Raw genomic sequence first — 10,074 nt, forward strand, 5'->3', positions numbered from 1 at the left:
CTCATCCCTGGGAGTCATGTCCCATGCTGGGGGGAATTTACATGCTGAGTTTGGCTTTGAGATGGACCACATTTGTGAAACATGGAGGCTCTCAGGAGGTAACTCTTAGGCACTCTGTAGCTCTAGGCCTAGTTCTCATTTCAGGCCCACCGGCCCACAAACATAGTCATTAGTATCAAGGGCTCATTGTTGGACCTCCTTCCTTATTGGTCTTAGCCATTGAACTCAGAGGATTGTTGCTGTTCCACTGGGGAATGTGACAAAGCTCCCCAAGTCAGGAACTCAGCATTCCCCCAGCCATCATTTCCAACTGTAACCATTATGAAAATATCCAATCATTTTTTGCACCCCACACATATGCCCTGGAGAACTCCCTGCCAACCATGCACCCCCCACCAATAACACCCCACGCCAGTATTCCTCCTCCACCCCCATCAATCCCCTCTGTGGTCCAAAACCTCCCTGAAAATGAAGCCCAATATATTGCCAGGTTCCTTTAATAGTAAAATGGGATATAGTAATGGGTTTAGACATTAGATATAGAATACATACTAATTTAGAAAAATTAAAGTAAAAATAAATTGGGGTATCAAAAAATTAAATAATGAAAAAGTTTTGTTTTTGATGTTTTGCCTTCCATCACTGCAATAAGTGTTGCGTTGCCCTGTATGCACATTGGCAGGTCAACTTCTTCCATCTCTTCCTCAGGGTCTATGTCCTTTCTTTTTCTTCTTTTTTTTTTTCTTTCTAATTATTAAGCTTGTCTTCACAAAAGTTTTAGACCACAGTAATTCATATACACAATATATAGTACTCCCACATATTCAACATCAGACATTTTGTCCCTTGCCCAGCAATAATCTTTTTACATGTTCATAATATATTTACTGCAGCTGATGTACAGATATTGAAATAATAGCTTTCAAACAAGATTACACTAGGGTTTGCATTGTGGTCTATATTTTAGACTATACAATTTTCTAAATTTTTAGTTATCTTATGTTTTACATTATGATTTATATTTTAGCCTATACATTTTTGGGTGTAATTTAACATGTCCTATATCCAGCCTTACAAAATCTAGTGGAACACTTCCATTCCATTGCCCCACAGTTACACTGATTCCATCTATTCAATACCTCTTTCCCCCTCCCCTCAGGGCCCAATAGTGACAAATATTCTTCATTGCTTGAAGGGCAATGTTCAGAGATACTTCCAACAATGTTGAGGGCTTGACATGCTCGACTGCTGTAATGCATTAGGAGCCACGATTTCTCTTGAGAGATACAATTCCCGCTATTTGAGAACATCAGTTCTCCCCAGGATGTGGGTAGACCTTCACTCTCATTGTATGGGTTTCCATCCAATGATATACCACTGCCTAGAGCCTGTCCTGTATCAGACATCTTAAGCATCTTAAACAGGTAACCTTCCTTATTATATTTTTGAAAAATTTTCTCAACAATATACTCTCAACCACATAACTGACAATCTCCTATGTTCATATGTTCCCCCACCATCCCCCCAATTTCTTGGGACATATTACCCATCCTCCCATCCCTAGCTCCCCTCAAGCCCTCAAAGCCCCACCCAAAGGTATCCCTATGACCCCATTTTATCCCTTCCCTGTATGAATACTTTCCTCCAGCTTATCACAGATTTCACCCAGGTAGGTGTCAGCTCATGACCTTCCTCGAGCCCCAAAATTCCTTTAAGCCTATCATCCAGTCTCTAGCTTTCTGAGGCAGCTTGGTTTACTTATTTCATATCATTGAAGTCATGTAGTATTTGTCCTTCAATGCCTAGGTTGCTTCACTCAACATAAGGTTCTCAAGGTTCACCCATGTTATCACATGTGTTTGTACTATATTCATTCTTAAAACTCAGTAGTATTCCATTGTATGTATATACCACATTTTATTTATCCATTCATCTGTTGTTGGGCATTAGGGTTGATTCTAACTTTTGGCAATAGTGAACAATGCTGCTATGAACATTGGTGTGCATATATCGGTTTGTGTCCTTGTTTTCAGTTCTACTGGGTATATACCCAGCAGTGGAATTGCTGGGTTATATGGCAAATCTATAGCTAGCTTTTTGAGAAACCACCAAACTGTCCTCCACAATGACTGGATCCTTCTGCATTCCCACAAGTAGTGGATGAGTGTTCCCATTCCATCACATCCTCTCCAGCACTTGTAGTCTTCTGTTTTTTTCATAGCTGCCAATCTTATGGGAGTAAGATGTATCTCATTGTAGTTTTGATTTGCATTTCCCTAATAGCTAGAGATTTGGAGCATTTTTTCACGTGTTTTTAGCCATTTTATTTCTTCTTTGGAGAAGTGTCTGTTCAAATCTTTTTCTCATTTTTTAAATGCGTTGTTTGTCTTTTTATTTTCAAGATATAGGAGTTCTTTATATATGCAGGATATAAGTCTCCTATCAGATATATGGTTACCAAATATTTTCTCCCATTGTGTAGGTTCTCTTTTCACTTTGTTGACAAACTCCTTTAAGGTGCAGAAGGCTTTAATTTTGAGGAAGTCCCATTTATCTATTTGTTCTTTTGCTCCTCGTGCTTTGGGTGTGAAGTTCATGAAACCATTTCCTATTACAACGTCCTGTAGATGGTTCCCAACAGTGCTTTCCAAAGTCTTTATGGTCTTAGTTCTTATATTTAGGTCTTTGATCTATCTTGAGTTGATTTTTGTATAAGGTGTGAGCTGGTAATTCTCTTTCATTCTTTTACATATGGATATCCAGTTCTGCATGCACCATATGTTGAAGAGTCCATTCTCTCTCAGTTGAGAGGGTTTGGTGGCCTTATCAAGTATTTTATAAGAAGGTCTATATCAGAACTCTCAATTCACTTCCATTGGACCTATGGGTCTATCCTTGTGTCAATACCATGCTGTTTTCATTACTGTAACTTTGTAGCATGTTTTGAAGTCAGGTAGTGTGATTCCTCCAATTCCTTTTTTTTTTTTTTCTCAATATGTCTTTGGCTATTCAGGGCCTCGTTCCTTTCCAAATAAATTTCATAGCTAGTTTTTCTAGTTTATTAAACAATGCTGTGTTGATTTTTATTGGGATTGCATTGAATGTGCATATCAGTTTTGGTAGGATAGACATCTTAATAATATTTATTCTTCCTATCCATGAACAGGGAATGTTCTTCCATTTATATAGGTCTTTGATTTCCTTGAACAGTGTTGTACAGTTCTCTGTGTATAAATTGTTTACATCTTTAGTTAAATTTATTCCTAGGTATTTGATTTTTTTTCTTTACTACTGTAAATGATATTTGTTTCTTGATTTCCTCCTCAGATTGCTCATTATTGGTGTACAGAAATGTTACTGATTTTTGCACATTGATCTTATAACCTGCAACTGTACTGAACTCATTTATGAGTTCCAGAAGCTTTCTTGAAGATTTCTTAGGGTTTTCTATGTATAAGATCATGTCATCTGCAAAGGACTTATTCCTTTCCAATTTGGATGCCTTTTATATCTGGGTCTTGCATCAGTGCTTGAACAAGTATTTCTAAGACAGTGTTAAATAGAAGGGGTGATAGTGAGCATCCTTGTCTTGTTCCTGATCTTAGAGGGAAAGATTTTAGGATTACACCATTGTAAATGATGTTGGCTGTTGGTTTTTCATATATACCCTTTATCATGTTCAGAAAATTTCCTTGTATTCCAATCTTTTGCTGTGTTTTTATCAAGAAAGTGTGCTGTATTTTGTCAAATGCTTTTTCTGCATCTATAGATATGATCATGTGATTTTTTTTCCTTCAATCTGTTTATATGGTGTATTACCTTAATTGATTTTCTTATGTTGAACCATCCTTGCATACCCAGAATAAATTCCACTTGGTCATGGTGTATAATTCATTTAATGTATTGTTGAATATAATTAGCAAGTATTTTGTTGGGGATTTTTGCATCTAGGTCCATTAGAGAAATTGGTCTGTAATTTTCCTTTCTTGTGGTGTCTTTGTTTGGCTTTGGTACTAGGGTAATGTTGGCATCATAGAATGAGTTAGGCAGTGTTCCTTCTGTTTCAACTTTTTGGAAGAGTTTAAGCAAGACTGGCATCAGTTCTTTCAGGAATGTCTTGTAGAATTCACCTGTGAAGCTGTCTGGCCAAGGAATCTTCTTAGTTGGGAGGTTTTTAATGACTGGTTCTATCTCTTTACTTGAGATTGGTTTGTTGAGATCGTCAGTTTCTTCTTTCATCAATAGAGGCTGCTTATGTGTTTCTAGGAATTTGTCCATTTCATCTCAATTGTCATTCTTGTTGGAATATAGTTTTTCAAAGTATCCTCTTATGATAGTCTTTATTTCTGTGGGATCAGTGGTGAGATCTCCTTTCTCATTTCTTATTTCATGTATTTGCATCTTCTCTATTTTTTTCTTTGTTGGTCTAACTAAGGGTTTGTTAATTTTATTGATCTTCTTAAAGAACCAGCTTTTGGTTTTGTTTATCTTTTCAAGTGCTTTCTTATTTGCTATTTCATTTAGTTCTGCTCTTATCTTTCTTTCTTTCTTCTTCCTGTGGGGTTACTTTGTTGTTTTTTTACTAATTCCCTCAAGTGTGCAGTTCGTTCTTCAATTTTAGCTCTTTCTTCTTTTTTGATGTATGAATTTATGGCTATAAATTTCCCTCTCAGTACTGCTTTTGCTGCATCCCCTAAGTTTTGGTATGTTGTGTTATTATTTTCATTAGTTTCAAGGTAGTTATTAATTTCTTTTGAGATTTCCTCTTTGACCCACTGTTTTTCTAAGACTGTGCTGTTTAATTTCCATATCTTGGTGTGAAATCTGGGTCTCTGGCCCTTGCAGAGTTCCAGCTTTACTCCACTATGGTTAGAGGAATTATTTTGTATGATTTCAATGTTTCTGAATTTATTGAGACTTTCTTTGTGGCCTAGCTTATGGTCTATCTTGGAGAATGATCCATGTGCACCTGAGAAAAATGTATATCCTGCTGTATTTGGGTGTAATGTTCTGTATATATATCTATTAGGTCCAGCTCCTCTAATATACTGTTCAAAGTTTTTGTTTCTTTATTGATTCTCTTTTGAGATGTTCTGTCCAAAGGTGGATAGTGGTGTATTAAAGACACCCCTTCCTATAATTGTAGAGGCATCTATTCTTTCACTTCAGTTTTTCCAGTGTTTGCCTCATGTATTTGGAGGCACCCTTGTTAGGAGCATAAATATTTATGATTGTTCATTCTTTTTGAAAGATTATCACTTTCACTAATATGAAGTGTCCATCTTTGTCTCTCACAGTTGTTTTGCATTTAAAGTCTATTTGTCTGATATTAATAGAGCTACTCCTGCCTTTTTTTGGTTATTGTTTGCTTGTAAGATTGTTTTCCAGCCATTCACTTTCAACCTCCTTGAATCCTTGGGTCTAAGATGAGTTTCTTGTAGACAACATATAGATATTTCCTTATCCAGTCTTCCAATCTGTGTCTCTTAACAGGTGACACTTACTGACATTTAGTGTTATTACTTTCAAGGAATTACTTATATTAGCCATGTTTTCTTTGGGTTTATGTTCATCATATGTTGTTTGATTTTTTTTTTTTTGTAGTTTTAGTTGTTCTTACATTCTCCTCCAACTTTGTCTCTCCTGTTTGTTCCTTTCCTCCTGCAGAACTCCCTTTAGCATTTCTTGAAGGGCAGGTTTCTTTTTGGCATACTCTCTTAGTTTCTGTTTATGTGTGAATATTTTGAACTCTCCATCATTTTTTAATGCTAGTTTTGCTGGATAGAGTATTCTTGTTTGGAAATTCTTTTCTTTTAGTACCTTGACTATGTCATAGCACTGCCTTCTTTCCTCCATGGTTTCAGACGAGAGATCAGCACTTAATCTTATGGAGCCTCCCTGGTATGTGATGGTTCTCTTTTCTCGTGCAGCTTTTAGTATTTTCTCTTTGTCTTGTGTATTGGATGATTTGATAAGTGTATGTCTTGGGGTAGGCCTGTTTGGATTTATGCTGTTTGGGGTGTGTTTTGCTTCCTGGACATGTACATCCATCTCCGTCAATACATTTGGGAAGTTTTCAGCCATTATTTCCTCCAACACCCTTTCTGTCCCCTTTCCCTTCTCTTCTCCTTCTGTGATTCCTATAATGCATATGTTTGTGCATTTTGCATTGTCCTTCAGGTCCCTAAGTCCCTGTTGGATTTTTTTCTATCTTTTTATCAATTAATTCTACTATCTGTTTGAGTTCAGATGTACTGTCTTCCACATCACTAATTCTTTCCTCTGCCTCTTCAAATCTCCTCTTATTCCCTGAGAGTGTACTTTTTATTTCTTGGATTGTGCTATCGATCCCCAGCATCTCTATGATCTTTTTGTGCATGATCACAATTTCTTCTGTATGCGCTCCAAGTGTTTTCTTAATATGCTTAATTTCTTCCTTCACTTCAAATAATTGGTCCATGATACATGTTTTGAGAGCTTTAATTACTTGTTTGGGGTTCCACTTCTCTTCCTGGTTTATTTTTGTTCATTGTATTGGGCCATGTTTTCCTGATTATTGGTATAGTCTGTAGTTTTTTGTTGCTGTCTGGTCATCATTTTATCTTGTTGGGTTTATTCTGTTGATTTCTTATTCTAGACTTGGGGTTTAATTAGTTGTTGTTTTTGTGTGCATGTTAAGTCTTCTCTTTATCACTTTTTTCTTCTTATTCTATTTCCTTGTTGTTGGCTAAGTTCCCTTGAAGGAAAATATTAGGTACAGAGAAAGCAAAAAGGGTAAGAAAAGAAAAATATAATAATGGTATTGATAGTGAGTGTTAGCAAAAGAACAATATGAGATCTAGGAGAATGGATATAGAACTCATGGAAGCTGTCTATACTTATAACCATAAAAAAAGTGGAGCACCTATAATGAAATATTAAACTGAATATGGGGAGTAATATACTATGAATTAAAAGGTCAGTGTGATCAGGAGAGAGGGAAAAAGAAAAGAGAGGACAATAACAAAGAGTGAATAAATGATAGAAAACAGATTAGAGGTATTAGAGATAAAAAGTCAGAAATATTGGGGGTTAAACAGAGAAAGGTGGAATGTAAGAGAAACAACAAATGATGGGGGAGAGAATGATGTAAAGGAAAGGGAATAGCGCTGGAGGCCAAAATCAGTACACCCAGAGAAGAGAAAATTGAGGATAAGGAAGCACAGCAAATAAGAAATGTTGCCTGCAGCAATAAGAAATAGAAAAAAGGGGGAAAAAAGGAGAAAGAAAGAGAAAAGAAAAAAAAAGAGACAGAGAGAGGGGAGAAAAAAGAAAAAGGAAAAAAAAAAAGGTGGTGGGGGGGATAAAGAGGAAGGAAAAAAAAAGAAAACAAACCAACAAAAAAGACCAGACAAGGCCTCAGGCAAAGAATCCTCTTTGCAATTGAATAACCTGCTTAGGAGTCTGACCTTCCCTCTTTCTCCCTTCCTCACTTTCTTCTCTCCCAAGGCAGCAGGAAGTCTACGTGAGGGCTCCTCTAGGAAATTCAAATGGGTCCCTGGTGAACCAACTCACCTGAGGAAATAATGACTCTTAATTTCTTTAGAGAGCACCCCTCCCCTTGCCAGAAACCCTAAATATGCTATTGGAAGCCCGTAAAGCACATCCTACTGTCCCTCTCCCTTAGGTGTGCTACAAGGGCGCTGGTTCATTTTCTGACTCCACCTTCTCCCAGACCAAGTTTCCTATCCCAGGGCATATAGGTAAATTGGACTCTCACCAGATTCGCCTCTTCTCTATTAGGCTCTCCCCAAGTCAGCTAATATCTCCTCCAAACTCAATAAAAAAGGAGGGAACAAGAAAATTGAACCTACACTCCTTGGCCCCTCTGCACCTCCCACCTAAACTCTCCCACTTCTGGAGTTAGTCCGCACCCTGAGGGGTAGGGCAATGCCAGATTTCCAGGAGTGCTAGGCTCAGGAAACAGAGACCTGGGAGAATGTGGACTTGGGGTAGGCTGTGGGCCACAGGGGTTCAGGGGACACAGACTTGGGTTTCACACTTTTGGGGGCACGGGGCTTGGAGGTTCCGCCCCATGACCGGCAGTTCTCAATGAACGCTTAGGCTCTTAGCCCTGGGCGGGGGGGATTTACCTTCCCATGACTTCCACATTCAGTGTTAGAAACCCGCAGTTCTACCTTGAGCAAAGACCAATTCTGCTGCAGTCTCTCCAGATCGATGTCCAGACACCTCCCGCCCTGCAGGTTCCCAAAACAGCCTCTTCGGCAAATTCTATGATAAGGTGGAAGGTAGGAAGCTTGGCAGTGGATGGGGGTGATAGTGATGCAGTGGTATAATTGGGTTTGATGGTGTAGGGAGTAGGGTGGAGTATGGTGGGGGGGTTGGGCTGGATTACCCATGGCACTGGGGGAAGGTTGGATGAAGGAGGAGGTGAACGCTAAGGATTTGTAGGTGTGGTTAAAATTGCATGGTGGGAATGTTCTGCTAAATATGGTAGGGGAGGGTTACTGGTGCAGGGCATTGGGGGTGGAGGGACATGTGGGAAAGTGTCCACCTGGGGCATGTGTCTATGGAATATGAAAGTGTTCATCTTATAATAGTGTCTTATCTCATTGGGTGGAGATCCACACAAAAAACAAGAAAATATTGAACTCCCATCCTGGGGAGTCACTCTATGTTTAGAGGTGCACAAATCTCTCAAGAACATAAGCAGTGCCTAATAAAAGAAAACAGACCAATATGTCAAACCCTCAAAATTATTGCATGTAACTAGAACCTTGTTTTTCAAAAATTGAAACCTAATGGTTACCATAGATCCAAGAGGAGGAGGAAGGAAGAATAAATGGGGAACATACGGCAATTTTAGACATTAGAATTGTTCTGCCTGATCTTGCAATGATGGATATTTTATAGGTTTTGTCAAAACCTATAAAAGTGTATGAGGCAAAATGTAAACCATAATGAAAATCATTGGGTTGCGGACTTGGCCCAGTGGTTAGGGTGTCCATCTACCACATGGGCGGTCCACGGTTCAAACCCCAGGCCTCCTTGACTCATGTGGAGCTGGCCCATGTGCAGTGCTGATGTGTGCAAGGAGTGCCATGCCACGCAGGGGTGTCCCCGCATAGGGGAGCCCCATGTGCAAGGAGTGTGCCCTGTAAGGAGAGCCACCCACCACAAAAGAAAGTACAGCCTGCCCAGGAATGGTGCCGTTCACATGGAGAGCTGACATGACAAGATGATGCAATAACAAAAAAAAGAAATGCAGATTCCTGTGCTGCTGACAACAACAGAAGTGGACAAAGAAGAAGACACAGCAAATAGACACAGAGAACAGACAACAGGGGTGGTGGGGGAAGGGGAGAGAAATAAATAAATCTTTTTAAAAAAATCATTGACTATGGTTAGTAGCAATACTTCAATATTTGTACATTAATTGTAACAATTGTACCATACACATATAAAATATTATTAATAGGGGAAAGTGGTAGCAGGGGAGGGTGCTGGGTATATGTGAATACATTTTTTTCTATGTGACTTCTTTGTAATCTAAAACTTCTTTGAAGGTAAAGCAAAAAAATAAGATACTGGGGGAAAATAAGGAATAAATTGTCACTGTACATAAAAGATAACACATCATACATTGGTAAAAGATACAATGAAAAATTTGTTTTATTTATTTTGTATTTTATTTTTTATTATTTTATTTTCTTATTGGATTTATTTGTTTACTCTTTCCCCTTGTTTTGGGGGAGGTTTTGGATCACAGAAGGTTCATAACTGTGGCAGGACAGAATCACTGATGTGGGTTGTTGTTGATAGGGGGATGTGTGGGGAGGGGTGCACCTGGGGCATTCCTCTAGAGCATATGAATATGTTCAATTGGTCATGGGGTGTTGTAGTGGTGTGCTGAGATCCACAAAATAACTGAAAGAATTGAATTCCCATCCTGGGAAGCCCTGCTACATTCTCTCATAGAGTGGCAGGAATCCCCCTAGTACAAGGGCAGTGCCTAGCAAGGAAGGATAGAACATTATGCCAGGCCTTTGATAAAGCTAAACTCAGCATGTAAAT

This window comes from Dasypus novemcinctus, chromosome 6, assembly GCF_030445035.2.
Source record: "Dasypus novemcinctus isolate mDasNov1 chromosome 6, mDasNov1.1.hap2, whole genome shotgun sequence".
Lineage (NCBI taxonomy): Eukaryota > Metazoa > Chordata > Mammalia > Cingulata > Dasypodidae > Dasypus > Dasypus novemcinctus.